This window comes from Neophocaena asiaeorientalis, unplaced genomic scaffold (assembly GCF_003031525.2).
Source record: "Neophocaena asiaeorientalis asiaeorientalis breed wild unplaced genomic scaffold, Neophocaena_asiaeorientalis_V1.1 scaffold409, whole genome shotgun sequence".
Classification (NCBI taxonomy): domain Eukaryota; kingdom Metazoa; phylum Chordata; class Mammalia; order Artiodactyla; family Phocoenidae; genus Neophocaena; species Neophocaena asiaeorientalis.
This window is the reverse complement of record NW_020175208.1, coordinates 338,080-355,252: the sequence shown is the minus strand read 5'-3', so window position 1 is coordinate 355,252 and position 17,173 is coordinate 338,080. Positions and strand designations below refer to the sequence as shown.

The window sequence follows — 17,173 nt, the reverse complement described above, 5'->3', positions numbered from 1 at the left end:
ATTCTGGAGAAAGTCCCTCAGTGCTGGAGGGGAGGAAGAGAACACCCTGGGAGCCATGCTTGCCCACAGCATTTCAGCAGGTACTGGAGACTGGCAACACAGATTGTAATATATTACTTTGAGGAGAATGTGTGTGTGTGTGTGTGTGTGTGTGTGTGTGTGTGTGTACGTGTGCACCCTGGTGCCCATGGCTTTAATAATGACCTCATTCCTTTCTCTTTTAGAAAAGAGAAAAAATACATAATTTGAGAGCTCGAAGAAACATTTGAGACACACCACCTCATTAACAAATGAGTAAACAAAGGCCAGAGAAATAGAGTAACTCGCCTGAGGTCACACAGCTGATTGGAACCAGGGCAAGAACACAAGGCAGGTCTCCAGTCTTCTAGCTGGAGAGTTTGTGCATCACTTAAATATAGGTGGACACTTACTAACACATCACTATGTACTTAGGAACAGGGAATTTGATCAAAATGAGCTTAAGTGTGCAGACTCTAGACGATGCTATTCGATACAGTAGCCACCGCACATGTGGCTTCTGAGCACTTGAACTGTGGCTAGAAACACTGAGCAACCAAATTTTAAATTTTATTTAACTTTAACTTATTTAAATGTGAATGCAAAAACCACTACTTGATTCAGTAACTGGGAAACTTTAAGTCTATTTGGAACAACTTGAGTATGTATATCTATATATAAATTTTATGAAATATAAAATACAGATCAAGTATTTCCAATATGGTGACTGAATTGAGATGTACTCTAAGTATAAAAGATATATTAGATTTCAAAGACTTAGTATAAAAAATGTAAAATATATCATTAGTAATTTTTCTGTTGACATGTTGAAATAATCTTCTGGATACATTGGGTTAAATAAAATATATTAATTTCACCTACTTTTTAAATGTAGCTACTAAAAGAGTAAAACTGCATATGTGGCTTGCATTATGTTTCTGTTGGACAATCTAGAGTCAAACTGTCCACACTGAAATTGCTGCTCCACTACATTCCCAGCTCTGTGGCCTTGGGAAGATTATTGGGTAGTTTTGAGAAGCAATTGTCTTCTCTGAAAAATGAAAGACAGAAAGGCGTGAGGATATCTTTCCCCTTTCTTTTCCTGTTTTTGGCCCTCACTGTGTGATGACATGGTGTTTGGGGCAATGGCAGCCACTTTTAAATGATAGGGAGAAATGTGGCCAATATACAAAGCGCACAACAGCCACTCAAGAAGGGCTAGCTGAGTAAATGACATAAGTAAAATTTCCTGGCATGTGGTTGGGTTTAAGAATCCATCATTCCCTCTCTTGCTTCTTTGCCCCCACATCCCGAACACTCTTTCCCCGTGATCTCTCCTTGTCTGCTCCTGAAAAACACATCTAAGCAGATGTAATCCAGGGCAGACACATGTGTTATTTGCATATGATTTGCCAAAATTTGTGTGTAATTGGCTTCTGTCTACAGAATCTGATCTCTGGCTATTTGATTTTAATGCTGAAATTAAGATATACAGGAGGGTCATTCCCTCTGCCTCCCTCAATCTATCTTTCTACTCTTCCTTCCCAGCTGGCAGCGTTGCCCTGGTAAGTGGGGGGTCAGAGGTCTCTAAGGGGTGAGGAGATGCTAGATGAGAGGGGCAATGGGCCAGGAATGGGACGCTTTGCTTTTATAACACGAGGAGCAGCATGAGTGTAAAGGGTCCCGACCAGGCTAAGGGCAAGGGTATCCTTGTGATGTGGCTGGACTCTGCTGATCTGGGCCTGGAAGTCGGTCCTCCCAAAGCTTTGAGCTGATGGGACTTTGAGGGTAAGAAGAGATCAGGGCTGAGGGAGGTGGGGTGATATCCTACGGGGAAAACAAGAGCACATAATAGAGACTGGGAATCCAACAGGAATCGGGGCCAGAGGTGAGCAGGAGAAATGTGAATGCCCCAATGCCCAGAGGTGTTTCAGAGACATCAGGGTGTCTATGATAAATAGGGCAGATTTCCAAGGTGATTTTAATAAAACTTAATAAAATCCAAAATGACAAGTTGATGCCTGCACATTTAAGGATTCGGGGAGGGGCAGACTGATCTGTTAGTTACAGCGGGTCTCCCAAACTGTGGATTCCGATCTAGCTGCTGACACCTTCCTCCTAAGCATGGCACCCCACCCATCACTCTCATCCATCCCCTCTGGAGACAGCCAGCCCCTCCCATCTACTTGTCCCCCCAGGTCTACCCAGCATCTTCCATCACCCTCATTCCCTCTGGGACCACCCAGGACCTCCCTTTCCCACCATGGTTGTCTCAGGCTTCATGATCACTGTCCAAGAGTTAGGCAGAGAATCTGGGACAGGGCATGGAGTTTGGACCTGCACATTTAGGCCCACACAGCACACATGATCTCATGCACAGACGGACACAGTTGCATTTTAGCAAGTCATACCCAGATAGCATGATGTCCTAGGTAGAGTTTGCTATTCTCCGAATAAGAAATACCATGAACTTCACACTTTGCCTCGCCAGCCTGCAAGGTGCCAGACAGATGCTTCCCTGATGCTAAAGATGGTCACCACGAGCCCAAACACTCCTATGCTTAGCTTACATTTTCTGCCTGGCATCTAGAAAATACTTCATGCAAATCAGCCCTCTCAAGGAGGCTGAAGACCCTCAGGTGACATTTTAAAGCAGTTGTGCTCTAAAGTAGCTTTGAATATGAAAAGGAGAAAAAAAAACCTCACAAAAAGTATTTTCAGCTCCTGTGGTTAGTTCCCAAATACCAGTACTCTAAAAATTACACACGAATCACCTTGAGAGGTGTTTAAAAATATGGATGCCAGGTTTTCAGCCCCAGGGATTTTGATTCCACATGTCTCGTGTGAGTCCCAACACCTGTGTTACCAGGATTTTGATATGCAGCCAGGGCTGAAACCCATTGACTTGGACCATCAAAGAAAGGTGATGATCTGTACTTGAGTCTGTTGCCACCCGGGTATCACTTGCAATTGGGCAAGGATCTCTGGAAACAAGGTTCCCAGGTAGGGAAGGGTTGTATCTCCATCCAAACAGTATGCAGATTTGTCAGGAGGCAACAACTTGATCTAAAGTTTCAGTAAAGGGGGTAGCTTAAGCAGGCATACCTAATCGTCCACCTATTTGAGACATAACCATTTATCTTCCTTCCTGTGGGACTTTTGATATAAGGAGAGCTTATCTGCCCACCTCGTCCCCAGCCATTTGGACATTTGATTTTTCATTAACTGTAATGAGTAAAATTAATAATGAAGCCCATGGTGCAGGAAAATTTATGTTTCTTGTACACGAACCTTGTCGAAACAGGTACCAGGCGTTCTAAGGAAGACCTAGGATTTATGTCAAATTCCTTATTAAAGTGTAAGAGAAACAAAGTCTGTACGTTTTGTGTTTTGTCTAAAACTGTGAGGCCTCCTCACTGCTGCCTGGGTTGTTACCATGCTCAGATAAGAAGGTTACCCACTCCTGCCGCTGCTCAGCCCACTTTAATTATTTTTACCCTCAGTCCCCAACATCCCTTTAAACCATTCTTCTCTGCCCAGATAGACTGTTACACCTGTCTTTGCAATTCTGGGAGAGACGCTTTGAAGTGCCTTTTCAAAATCCCTTGTTAATGATCTGGTAATTATTGTGGTGACTTTTCAACGAAGTGTGAAGTGCTCAGCTGGCTGTCAGCTAAGAGAATCCCCAGGCACCTGGAAAGAGGGACACGGGAAGGGAGAAAGCAGGGGAAACACCCTGAGCCTAGGTCTGTCCCAAAGTTACAGGGGCAGCCCCATCGGGCCAGAGAAGGGCCCTGCCTGAGGCTGGCAAGGCCACCAGGAGCTCCTGTTGGCAGATGAGAGCTCTCCGAGTCCTGGGAACAGTCTGACTATAGAACCTGGGGAAACTATATAAATGCCCCGCAAATCCCCAGCAGTACCCTAGTGGGCAATGCCACGTCCCACGGCTGGTTGCAGGGAGGAGCCACACTCCTGCACTCAGACGACAATACTGTCCTCGGTGCCCCTGCCCCAGTGGAGTGCCTCCCTTCCCTTCACAATCCACATCCATTTTAAGCCATCAGGGCTGCTGTCCAGAGAGGCCCTGCAAGAGCTATCGATGCTTTTCCTCCTGTCCTTCAGATCCCAGTAGCCAGTGGGGACCAAATGTGGTCCAGCTGTGCTGGGCACTCCCCACATCTGGAAGCCCAGTATGCAACCCATCTCCACACCTGTGCTCCCCAACATCCCGCTTCCACTTGTCAGAGTAAAAGGAGCACCCCAGGGACTGAGACAGCGTGTTGGATCTCTCACAGCCTGACGACCCCTCATAACCAAAGAGGCTGCCGCACGCATCAAGGCGTCCTAACTGGCCCAAGTTCTCGCAACATCCGAGCTGGCCCTTTATCCCCCTTACCCCACAAAAGGAAGACAGTCCCAATGAAGAGGAGAAGTGCCAGCCCTGAGGACACATTTGACTGTGGAATCTTAAGGAGCCAAGGACATCATCTGGTGCAGGCCCCTCGTTTTACCAATGAGACACTGGAACTGAAGAAGGTGACGTGATGTGCTCAAGATGGAAGGCTCACCAGCCAACACCAGGGCAGGACTAGAACCAGGTGCCCTGGGGCTTCCCCACCTCCCGTGGCTTTTCCGTCAGTGCCCACCATGAGTCTGGGGTGACTTCATATTTTCACGTGCTGACTTGGCCTGGCTCCCCTTCCTCCACCAGCAGACAGCTGTGTCCCTGGTCATCTCTGACATGCGCTTGGTACAGTGGTGATTGAGTAGAGCTGCCAGTGAGTTGACTGGTCCCTGACCTGGCTTCTGGGGCCGGACTCCAACCTCTGCTGGCCCAGCCCTGCTCCCAACACTGCTCCCCATCCTGGCACCTTCTCTGGCCTGGATACCATGGAAGTTGCCCTGGTTAGTTGCTGGAAATCATCTTTCCAAACCATGGAAAGATCTGGATCTCTTTAGTTAAGCAAATCCAGATGATGGGCAGTCTGGGATCCCCTTCTCTGCTTCTCTGGAGAAAACTGGGAAGCAGATGCCCCTGGCATAAACATTTTTATGTAACATTTTCTATCTCCAGGAATAGTACTCTAATAATATGTGACAAGATGGAGCAAACACTGTTCACAAAATTCCTCTTAGGGAGAGTATTCTATGTGTTCAAAAGAAATGCTCCAAGTCAGTGGTTCTCAAAGTGTGTCCCTAGACCAGCAGCCTCAGCATCACCTGGAAATCGTCAGGGGTCTTGTTAGAGATGCAGATTCTCAGGCCCCACCCTGCATTGCTGCATCAGAACCACTAGGGTGGGCCCTCCAGGGGATTCAGGAGCAGTTACGGTCTGGAAAGCCAATTTTGGTGGAAATCGGGAAGCTCCAGAACATGCTCCAGTGGCAAAATCCAGGGCTCAATGGCCTTGTAAGAAGGAAGGGTCTGGTTCCCTGCATGGCTCAGGTCAGGGGAGTCCCAGAATAGATTGGGAGGTAGGATCCAGGGAAGAACTGGATTGCTCTTTACAGTAGAAGGGAAGGACTTCTGAGGTCCCCTGAGGAAATCTAGGGGAGAGGAGAGTGAAGACAGTGAGGCTGGGTGCTATGTGGGAAAAAGGAAGAGAGAGTGAGACCCCCATAACAGGGAGTATCTCAAGACATTGTCGGTGGTATCACAAGCCTTATGCAATGTGCTCTCTCCCTAAACTGCACAAAGCATTGGTGAAGGTTATGCAAATAACCAAAGTTCTGGGGGTTCTACACTCTGGACACCATGAGAGGAGCTAAAGTCTGCATGATGGTCTCAATGCCACACTCAGCAGAAAACTCTCTGTAAAGAGAATTGTCACGGCTGCGTACTCTTTCATAAGGAGAACATTTCTCTATTTCCTAGCCATCCCCTTACTGGGGGGCATTTTGTTGGTTTCCAATTTTTCACCATCGTAAACAACATGATAAATGTCTTGGAGCTACAAACTTTCTCTTTATTCACGATTATGACCTTGGAACACAGATTCACAAATGTTGAGCGATTCAGTTCAAATGCTAATTATATAGAGAACAGAAATTTCCCCTGAGATTGAGCAGGGGAGGGAGTGGTGCTCATTTATGAATATGATTAAGGAGAGAAAAAAGTGTGTTCTTTCTTTGAGAGAATTAGAGGGGTTCAAAGAGTAGAGCTGGCATTCTGGGGGCTGTGAGAAAAGGGAGTAGAGGGGCTTCCCAGTAAGATTAAAGCAGTGCTAAAGCTGAGGGTGTTTTGAGTGATAACAAGAGGGCTGACAGATAGCTGCTGCATGTATTTGGTTGCATGTGTCAGACACGCAACTCTAGCCTGCTTCCAGTTTCACAACTGTGCTTTTAAGCTCACAATCTGGTCAGAACAGGGGCAGTGCAGGCTTCAAGTCCTGCTAGATCAAGGGTCACAAATGATAACAACAAGCCTTCCGGCATCTCTCAGAAACTGCTATTGGTTATTCCTTCCTACTGTAAACAGGCTTTCTGTGTGCAGGGAGAGGAGAAATGGGCAGGGGGTGGAGGAAGAAGTGGGCAGAGCTGCAGACAACTCCAGTATTCCTTCATCCCAGCCAGACATGCCAGAGGAAAGAGATGCCTTCTCTCCTCCAGCTTCATGTATCAAATGCCAAGGATGGTCTCTGATTGGCTGGCTTGGGTCACATGCTCCCTGGGCAAATCATTAGGGTTAGGTGGCTGGGGCACTATGATTGGCTAGGCCTGGGTCACATGTTCATCACTGAAACCAGGGTCCAGGTACTCTAACTGGTAGCACCACCAAGACCATATGGATTTAGGGAGCAGCAGATACCCAAGAGAAAGGAAGGTCCTTTCCTGAAGAAACAGGCAGACAAAACCAGATATTCACTATCTGTATTCCTTCATACTCTGGCAGCTACTGTTAGTCCATCACAGTATTTCCCCCTTGAGCCAAGATTCAGCCTCAGAATCCTTCTGAACACAGCACTCAGGTAATGACTTCCAGCCAATCCAAGCTAGCCTACAAGATAAAAGTGATCTGCCATTTTGAGGCTTAAAACAAGATGCCAGATCATTGATGAACAAGAGACTAAAGTGAACTGGATTTAAGAAAGGTGTAAGCCACAGGGGTCAGTTCAGAACCCTAATGGGTCCCCTCTGGGAGATGCCTGCTCAGAGGACTGTAGGTGACTGCAGGTATCAGTCTCCGTGACAGTGAGATGGTCGGGCCCTGGTGGAGCATGGGACATTGTAAGACTGTCTGCCTACGGGAAGCCAAATGTGTTTCCTTTCCATTACTGTCACTGAAAAGCGAGTCGCAAGTGGGCAGCGTGGGAAATCTCTGAGCTTTACTCATTAGATTTCCACAGGACTTTGGCTTTAAGAGAAATCTGATCCCTCCCACCTGTGTGCTCCACTGCTTAGTCAGCAGCCAGCCACAGAGGGCGATACCTGCTGGGCTAGGGTGGACAGGGCTGGAACCACAGGCCCAGTTCCAGGGTAGCACTGGGTTCTCCCATGGAGGGGCTCACAGCTCACATCTCCAAAGTGCACAGGGCAAAGCAAACTGAGGCACCATCAAAATGAAGACTGCCATTGAGGGGGACAGCCTGGATGGTGAGGACAGGGCACAGCCAGCTCTGGGTGACCCTGGTACATAGCTTCAAGCAGGCAGTGACCTGGGGATTCTCATACCATGCAAAGGACTGCAGGAGTTTGGCCAACAGCCCGGGTACCAGGAAGAAGCATGACCTGATGGCCCCAGTGGCCTCACTTGGACAGTGGGCTCCAAGTTCCTGCCTATTCCCATGGACTCCTTCAGGACTTAAGGGTGGGGTTGGTTCAGCCTGGGCTTCCACTCACATCGGGGTCTCCTGGGGCCTGACCCAGGTTCTCAGCAGAGCTGGAAGGAGGAAGGCTTAATTGCATCAGAATGGAAGCTGGCCAAGTGTGCTGACACTTTCAGCCCATGCAATCAATCCTCCATCGTGTAAATAGAGTTAGGAGTGTGATTCTGGCAATTATAAAGCCCATTATTTTCCTCTTCTTCTCTAAGTAAATTAGAAAGGCTCTTTGCTCTCACTTTGCAACTGGACCTCATTTTTAAAGTGCAGCTGTAAAAGCACTGCAACAGACTGTACTTAGAGAGGTGCCATGTTTGATGGCCAGTTGGCCATGGGTTGTGGCTTCCAGCCCCGGTTTTGCTGCCAACCAGACTGTGATCTTTGGTGAGGCCAGCAGCCATCTCTGGGCCTTGGATTCCCCATTTATAAAACGAGGAGCTTGGACTAGGTGGCCTCTGCGATCCCTTCCAACTCTCATGGCCACAGGAATCCGAGTGTGCTTGATTACTAGGGATGGCTCCGGGTAGACAGGAATGTACACTAGCTTCTTTTAAGCCAGGAGCCATCCCTCTTTCTTTATTTTCCACATACAATGATGAACCCCTGCAGGTGCAAATACATCCATTTCCACAGCAGTGTAAGGAGAGAGGAAGAGCTGCGTGCCCATGTTTCTGGAACCCAAAGTGCTAGCCACTCTCACTGAATGCTGTTTTGCAATAAGAATCCCATTTAACCCTTAGAAGAGAGCAGCTCTTAGGCCCATTTCACAGACAAGAAAACCGAGACACAGTAAAGTAGTGCATCCAGTCTAGGTCTGCCCAGCTCCGAAGGCCATGTTCATAGTCACAACTCTCTCAAATCCCCAAATCTGGGGACTTTCGTAGAGAAAGAATGGGTAGACCAAGAGGCCAACTCAACACGAAGGCAATGCCAGGCAGGACCCCTGAGTGACAGGACATGCCCAGGCAAGTGGCAGATGTCCCCCTGCATGTGGGGCCAGTAGATCCAGCAGGAAGGGGGTGCAGTGAGAAGGCATGAAAGACTTTGACAAATGTGTTCCAATGTTCCTGGCTCTCTCCAAATGGGCTCTTGCTTCCTCCGTCTCCTCCCTACCTCTGGAAACGGAACACCAACGATTTCACTTGAAGGGAGTGTTTGGTGCTGTTTTGAAGCAGCATGAAGTAAATTTTTATGATGCTGGTTACTGCTTGATGGGGAACATTTCAGCTGCCTTGGCTCTGATGACCCAGCTCTGTCTCCCATATTTGCCATACTGAAATTCTCAGAATTTACACTTATAAATGTTAAATGACATTTTAATTTTTTATAAGGTGGATACAAGAACAACAAAATAGGGCTTCCCTGGTGGCGCAGTGGTTGAGAGTCTGCCTGCCGATGCAGGGGACACGGGTTCGTGCCCGGGTTCGGGAAGATCCCACATGCCGCGGAGAGGCTGGGCCCGTGAGCCGTGGCCGCTGAGCCTGCATGTCCGGAGCCTGTGCTCCACAACTGTAGAGGCCACAACAGTGAGAGGCCCGCGTACCGCAAAAAAAAAAAAGAACAACAAAATATCATTTGCTTTAAGGGTTGTCTTTCCAAAAGAAATTACTTTAAGCAGCACCAAAGTTTTAGAAATGCACATCACCATATTACCAAAAAAAAAAAAAAGTTTTTAAAAGATAATTTCAGTCAGTTTGCCTGACAGATGCTCACCCTGGAAATAAGTGTTTAATGGTGGTTTTTTCACAGAAACTATTCTGCTATCCCCATCAATGGGGTTTAGTCAATACCTCTTGAATATTTCACCAAGTAACTTGTGAATACATTATCTTAGAATCCATCAACGTCATACCTGAAAGCTCTCAGGTATCTCAGGAGCTCCAGGCTGGATGTCTGCGCAGCTGAGCATCGAGACACAGTAAAGTAGTGCATCCAGTCTAGGTCTGCCCAGCTCCGAAGGCCATGTTCATAGTCACAACTCTCTCAAATCCCCAAATCTGGGGACTTTCGTAGAGAAAGAATGGGTAGACCAAGAGGCCAACTCAACACGAAGGCAATGCCAGGCAGGACCCCTGAGTGACAGGACATGCCCAGGCAAGTGGCAGATGTCCCCCTGCATGTGGGGCCAGTAGATCCAGCAGGAAGGGGGTGCAGTGAGAAGGCATGAAAGACTTTGACAAATGTGTTCCAATGTTCCTGGCTCTCTCCAAATGGGCTCTTGCTTCCTCCGTCTCCTCCCTACCTCTGGAAACGGAACACCAACGATTTCACTTGAAGGGAGTGTTTGGTGCTGTTTTGAAGCAGCATGAAGTAAATTTTTATGATGCTGGTTACTGCTTGATGGGGAACATTTCAGCTGCCTTGGCTCTGATGACCCAGCTCTGTCTCCCATATTTGCCATACTGAAATTCTCAGAATTTACACTTATAAATGTTAAATGACATTTTAATTTTTTATAAGGTGGATACAAGAACAACAAAATAGGGCTTCCCTGGTGGCGCAGTGGTTGAGAGTCTGCCTGCCGATGCAGGGGACACGGGTTCGTGCCCGGGTTCGGGAAGATCCCACATGCCGCGGAGAGGCTGGGCCCGTGAGCCGTGGCCGCTGAGCCTGCATGTCCGGAGCCTGTGCTCCACAACTGTAGAGGCCACAACAGTGAGAGGCCCGCGTACCGCAAAAAAAAAAAAGAACAACAAAATATCATTTGCTTTAAGGGTTGTCTTTCCAAAAGAAATTACTTTAAGCAGCACCAAAGTTTTAGAAATGCACATCACCATATTACCAAAAAAAAAAAAAAGTTTTTAAAAGATAATTTCAGTCAGTTTGCCTGACAGATGCTCACCCTGGAAATAAGTGTTTAATGGTGGTTTTTTCACAGAAACTATTCTGCTATCCCCATCAATGGGGTTTAGTCAATACCTCTTGAATATTTCACCAAGTAACTTGTGAATACATTATCTTAGAATCCATCAACGTCATACCTGAAAGCTCTCAGGTATCTCAGGAGCTCCAGGCTGGATGTCTGCGCAGCTGAGCAGTCCCTGCTGAATCCCAGGTTCCTGACCAGCACTTACTGAGTACCAGGAGCCCTGATGGCCCTGGAGGCAGAGCAACAGGCATGGGGAATCCAGGGCTCCATCCATAAGGATGCACCAGATTGGGAAAACATCCTCCAGAATTTCAGTATTGGTGGAATTTATGAACTGGGACTGAGTGTAGGCTAGATATAATTGGAATGCTAAAGAGATGCAGATGACCCATCCTTTGCCAACTGCCCCAGACATCCTGCACCTGCTTCCTCATCATTAAAACAGGACAATAACCTCCAACTCACAAGGCTGTCGGTGATGGCAGAGACCATTTAGCAGGGCTGTGATTAAGAACACCGTTGTCAGATGAGGTTTGGATTTTGGTTCCACCACTGTGATTCTGCATAAGTGACTTAATCCCTCGAGGCTCCGTTTACCTCATCTGTAAAATGGTCACAGTAATCTCTTTCTCAGGAGACTACGGCGGGGATGCATTTCAAGTGGTTGACACAGTGCCTGGAGCACAGTAAGTGTCTGTCAAGGGACAGTTATCATCTGGTGAAGGTACCAATGCTAGGCCAAACCCAAAAGAGGGTCTCACTTGGCAGGATTTCTCTCCCCTTCAAATTATTTCACATGTTATCACCTGGGCACCATTTTCTTCCTCACATTCTCTCTTAGATACTCTCCATCTTCCTATAACAGCACAAGCTTCTTATTGCCTCAAAAAGTCTTCGCTGAGATCTTACCAGAAGCCCAGCATGATGTCTGGGTCTCTGGACAGAAAAGAAATACCAGCAGTGGCCCTGCCCACCATGCACAGAGGATATCCATAAGCAAACAATGAATGCACCAGGCTGAATTGTCTTAGTAACAGCTTGAGCTGGCCACAGCAGCCTTGTCCCAAGGCAGCCCACGATTAATTGCCAAATGAATTGTGTGGGCTATAATTGTTGCCAGAAGTATGCAGAGGGAAATCTCCCTTCTGACCACAGTGATCAGGAAGAATAAACATCCACACCCTGGAGATCTGGCTGAGCCACCGGGTGAGGTCACGAAGCAGCCTGGAAGCAGAGGGCACAGGACTGGTCAGGCTCAAATCACCTGAACACTGGGGGCCCCCAGCCCTCCCCCAGTGCCTGGTACAAAGGCCCAGCTCTTCAGCTGCTCCTGCAGTCAAGTTTCCCATCTGAGGAATGGGATTTCGCAGGGGGACTGGAATGAAAAGAATTCTTCCCCTATTTCCTAGTGCCCCCCCACCAAAACACATGCCAACCCAACTACCACAGCCTTCACCAGTGACTCTGGTATAGCTGAACCACTGGTTTCTAAGCCCCTCTTTCCTCTGTCCTATTTTTACGATTCTTTTGTAGTTCTTGCTTACTTCTCAGTCTACAGCGTGTGGTAATCATATCTAACAAATTACTGTACCTGTGGCACTCTGAGGTCGTTAGATGAAAGGAATTCAAATAACCCAGGGAGATCTTTCTGTTAATTGTAACTTCAGTAGGCAGCATAAGGAAACATTAGCTAACACCGGGGAAGGACACAGGAAATGAAAAGAATGAAACAACTGGGCATCATTACTAATTATTTTCTTTGAAGTCCTCATGATTGTTTTCTAACAATACAGTCCATGTAGAAGAACTTGCTATTTGTATTTTATAGACAAAACAGAGATTTATCAAAGTCTTCCATTCGTTTGATAAAAATGATAGGACTTGAGGAGATGGAAGGAGTCTCGTTTGCCTTTCTTCCTTAGATAGAAGGGAAGTCTGGGCTCATCTGGGATGTTCTTCCTAGTCATTCAGCTTGCCCTGACTCATGTCCCTCAGTGCTGCTGGGTGTCAGGGTTTGCGAGATCAATTCAGTCTTCCAGGCCAAACTCTGTCGTGCCAGGTGGTTCCCCATGGGACCTGGCTCCTCCACCAGTCCCGGGCAGGGCAGGGCCAGGTGGGGGGCTCCCGGCCTGCAGGCTGGTAGGGGCTACGTGAGTCTTGTTGCTGTGGAACTGGCGTGGCTCTGTCCATCTCAATTCCCTGACCGCTCCCCGACACCCTGCCTGCTGCGCTGGCCCAGTCTATTAAATTCACTCACTCATTCATCAGCTAGTTATTGAACCCCTACTATATGCCACGCACTGTTCCATTGAACAAAACAGATAAAGCCCTGCTTTGAGGCAGCAAGCATTCCAAAGAAGGGATAGACATTAAACAAAGAAGAAAAACCTACGGTGTGACGGCTGACGATAAGTACCAGGAAGACACGGAACCATGCACAAGAGGTTGGAGAGGGATGGGGATGCTGGGAATGGGTGCTGTTTTACAGGAATGGTCCGGAAAGGCCTCTCTGGGGAAGCTGACATCTTAACAGAGATCTGTGGGAAGGGAGGGAGCAAGCAAGATAGCTATCAGAAAGAATGGCATCCTAGGCAGAGGAAACAGCATGGGCAAAGGCTCTGCGTCTGGATTTGCTTGCTGTGTTCCAGGAATAGCAAGGAGGAAGGCAGTATGCCTGGAACAGAGCCGGTGAGGGAAAGGGAAAGCGGTAGGAGATGGATCAGAGAAGGGACCAGGAGCCAGACAACTTAACCAGGTCTCCGCCTGTAGCTTGGGCAGAATTCTTAACCAGCAACTTCATGTTGAGTGCCCTATGCTCCTGGCTGGACCCCAGATCCCCTCTGGGCTGAAGGGAAGAACACAAAGTGATAATGGCTGTAAAAGGTAGTGGGACTTCAATTTTTTTTTTTTTTTAAGTATTAGTTGCATATTTAGAGAATACAAAGATTGCAGAAAAGAATAATGATGCAGATGCAGAGAAGTAAAGAATCAGGCATCCGGGATTCTAATGGTTTCCTCCACTGTTTTCCAATCTTTGTCTAATGCTGTTATAATATGCTGGTTATATATATATCTTTAAAAAGAAACTCGACCAAAAGTTTGTATCAAAATGAAATTAGAATTACACCATATATTCTTTTAACTTATGCACAGACTTTGGAACCCAACCTCAGTAAGACAAGACACAACTAGTTCTTTGAAAAGCACAAACTTTCGAGTCAGTGGAGACTGGACTGATATTCCGGTTTTGCCACCAGTTGCTGTGGGGCCTCAGGTGGGTTACTCACGCTCTTTGAGCCTCAGTTTTTTCACTGTAAAATAGGTATCACATCCATAGGATTGTTGAAAAGAGTAGAGATGATGTGTGTAAAACACCTGGCATGTGGAAAGTACTAAATAAATGGTGGCTGGTCAGAGCTATTAGCAAACAGGCAAATTTGTCCAATCAACAAACACAGCCTCTCGAGACCCTGTGCTCAAGTGCTTCTGCCATTGCTGGTAACACAGAAGTAAACGAGACCGAAAACAACGTAATTTTATCTTATCTTCCCAAATTCCAATTGCCCCTAAAGACAGCAAATCAATCTAGAACTGTGTGGTTGTCCCTCTGAACGAGGGTAAGGTTTTGGAGTCCTACACGTGCTGGAAAAGTGGGCAGAATTCAGGTTCCTAGGACGCAGGGCAACGGTGGCACAGCTTTGCAGCGAACTATTTGGCTCCCCAAGTGGCTCTGTGTCTTCTTCCTTTGCTGCTGCCTCCCTGCTGCTCAAAGCCAGGAAGCTCCCACCTCTGGCTGAAACCCTAGAGAGCATCACTTACTGTCAAAGACAGTGGACTCAAAACCCACCCCTTGAAGACTGGGCCTCTCTCAGCCCTGAAGATTACCTGAGGCCCCTGTTCTTGGGCTGTTCACCAGCCACATGGCTCAGATTAAAACAGCTCTGCCATATCAGACAATAAATTCTGTTCCTGACATGCAAGTCTGAAGGGAAAACTAACTTTTAATAAAAGCACGAAAATTCACATTGTTCTCTCTGGTAGTTTGCTTCCCAGCAGAAAAGTGACGAAGGCTTAAACAAAAGGGAGTCCCATCCCCTCAAGGAAATTCATCATTTCTGTAGAAACCAAGGGTCATTCCAGACAGCCAGCTCGGGCTAGACTGATAGGAACTACATCTCATCAGCCAACGCATGAGCACCTCTGTGAACAGATGGACAGACACTGGGTTGAGTGCACTGATCACAGCAACCCCGCAAGGCAGGTACCACTGACCCCACTGTTCAGATTGGGAAGCCAAGTCCAAGTCAGAATAATAACTTGCCCAAGTGGAAAGAAGGCAGGTAGGTTTGCGACCTATATTTTGGAGCTGTTTTTACATCTTCCTCAACCTGGTTTGACTTATTGTTAGAAACAATGGATAACTCTGCCAGAAATGTAATCAGCCACCAAGCCTAGCAATGTAGTTCTGTTCAGGAAACGGAGCTGGTTTAGACGGAGTGCCATTTTGGTGATGGCCTGTGTCTGCTCTCTCCACCCCTTCCCTCTCAGACTCAGGAATAGCTGGTGCTCACGGAGCACACTGGCTTCAAACCACAGGGGTATTCTCTTGGAGCAGCATCAGTGAATTTTTCTTACCAAGTGTAAAAGGCCAAACTGCTAGGAAAGTGTTTTTTAAAATATAAATCTGATCTTGGCACGTTATTCTTGACAGGCCTTCCTCCACTTAATATCCTAACGGAGATGAATCTTCCCTTGAACAGACTCTACATACAAATCTTTCATAAATACGTGCTCATTGGACTTGCCAGACAGGGCCTTGCACATGAGGATCTGTTTCCTGGGAGTGAAAGTCCCTATCAGGAAACCCCAGAGCTGCAAGGTTATGGGGCTCACATTCCCACCCGACCCTCTCAACCCCAACTCCATAGAGTTCTTGGAATTTTGGGGTTTGCTTGCTGTGAGAATACCAAGTGGATCTATTGTGTTGGAGGTACATTAAAAACCCGCCAAACTCTCCGGACCTAAGAGTCACTCGTGGCCAGGAGTTCTGGTTCTGGCTCTTGGGGTGGCCTGGGGAAGTCCTTCCCCCTATCTCCGCCTCAGTTTTACCTTCTGTAAAAGGAGCGAGGTCCAGGTGAGCACTAAGGTGAGACATCTCAGGCCCGCCTCAGGCGTGACAAAAGCCTCCCTCCGAGGACGCCATTCCCTCAAAGTGCCTTCGCCGCTTGGAGTTGGACTCCGGCGGTGTGGCGGGGCCGCCAGGGCGCGTCCGCAAGCTTCGCGAGCCGGGCCAAGCCACCCCACCCCAAACTATCGGAAAACAGCCACAGAAGCGACCGTCCAGGCCCACGCGCAGGCCTCGGAGTCCCACCCCCGCACGCTGCCTACACCCCTCCCGGCCCGCCCGACCACGCCCCCGCTCCCGCCGTGGCGCGTGCAACCCCGCCCTCCCCGGAGTCTCCGAGCCTAGCGGGCGGAGGGCGGGGCGGGTAGTGACCCTCCCCACTCCTCCCCTTGTCCTCCCTATGTCCGCGCTCTCGGTGCCTTTCCCGCCGGGAGACTCGGCCGGTGTGCTTCGTGCAGTAGTGACCGTTAGTTCTTCCGGGGAGGGGTCCGCGGAAGAGGCCCCAGCGTGTGGGAAAAGCCAGGTTTGTGCCGCGCTTCTGGCTCCGAAAAGCAGATGCAAGCCCTTGCCCTGTAGGGTGAGATCCGCAGCTTGGAAGACGGAGAGGAGGGAAATGGGGCCCTTTCCCCTCTTTGCGTCCCCCTGCCCTCCTTCCTCCCCGCACCCACGTGCCCTATATTCATGGCAGAAAATGACCAAATCCTGTGTATTTGTTTTATATATTTAATAACTGTTTTAAATGAAAGTTTTAGTAAAAAAAATCAAATTGCTATTGCTGTAGTAAGGGAAGCTCTTTGTATCTGAACATAGTATTTGAAGTTTGTTGTTTTTTAATTTATTTAAAAGGGGGAGGAGGCATGGGAATGATTTAACACTGATATATTGTTACCGCTGAAAATGAACTTTATTAACCTTTTTCCAAGTCGATCTATCCAGTGACGTGGCCAGATGGGCGTTTCTTCTTGTACTTATGTGTTTTTTTGGCTTTTAATACAGACATTTTCCTCCAGAGATGCGTATGGGTCTTTATTTGATTCGGAAAAGGAATCCAAGAATTACAAGATGATTCCCTGAAACGTGAGGAAGGGAATCTTCAGAAAGTGAGAGAAGGGCTGACTCTGTCTCCCTTACCTGTCTGGGAGAGGCGGGAGATGGAAACCATACTACTGACCCTAATGGCAGTGTTTTTGCCTCTCACCACGCGGCCACCCCCACCCCTCAGCCTCACTGACACCCGTCACAGCGGCATACAGGGTTTTATGTGATTTATCTTTTTACGCATTTCCCTCAGGCCCTGCAAAACACCAAGTTAAGTGCCAAAATGGTGAAATCGGTAGTTCCT

General features: G+C 47.9%; 1 protein-coding gene across 1 annotated transcript in view; it reads right to left on the bottom strand.

Moving 5' to 3' along the window:
* Nucleotides 1–15,867, bottom strand: part of LARS2 (leucyl-tRNA synthetase 2, mitochondrial) — a 272,119-nt gene extending 256,252 nt beyond the window's left edge. Inside the window, exon 1 of the mRNA XM_024765316.1 lies at nucleotides 15,816–15,867. The gene's annotated coding sequence lies outside the window, so the exon portion shown is untranslated. The remainder of the gene's footprint in view (nucleotides 1–15,815) is intronic.
* Between the last annotated feature and the right edge of the window lie 1,306 nt (nucleotides 15,868–17,173).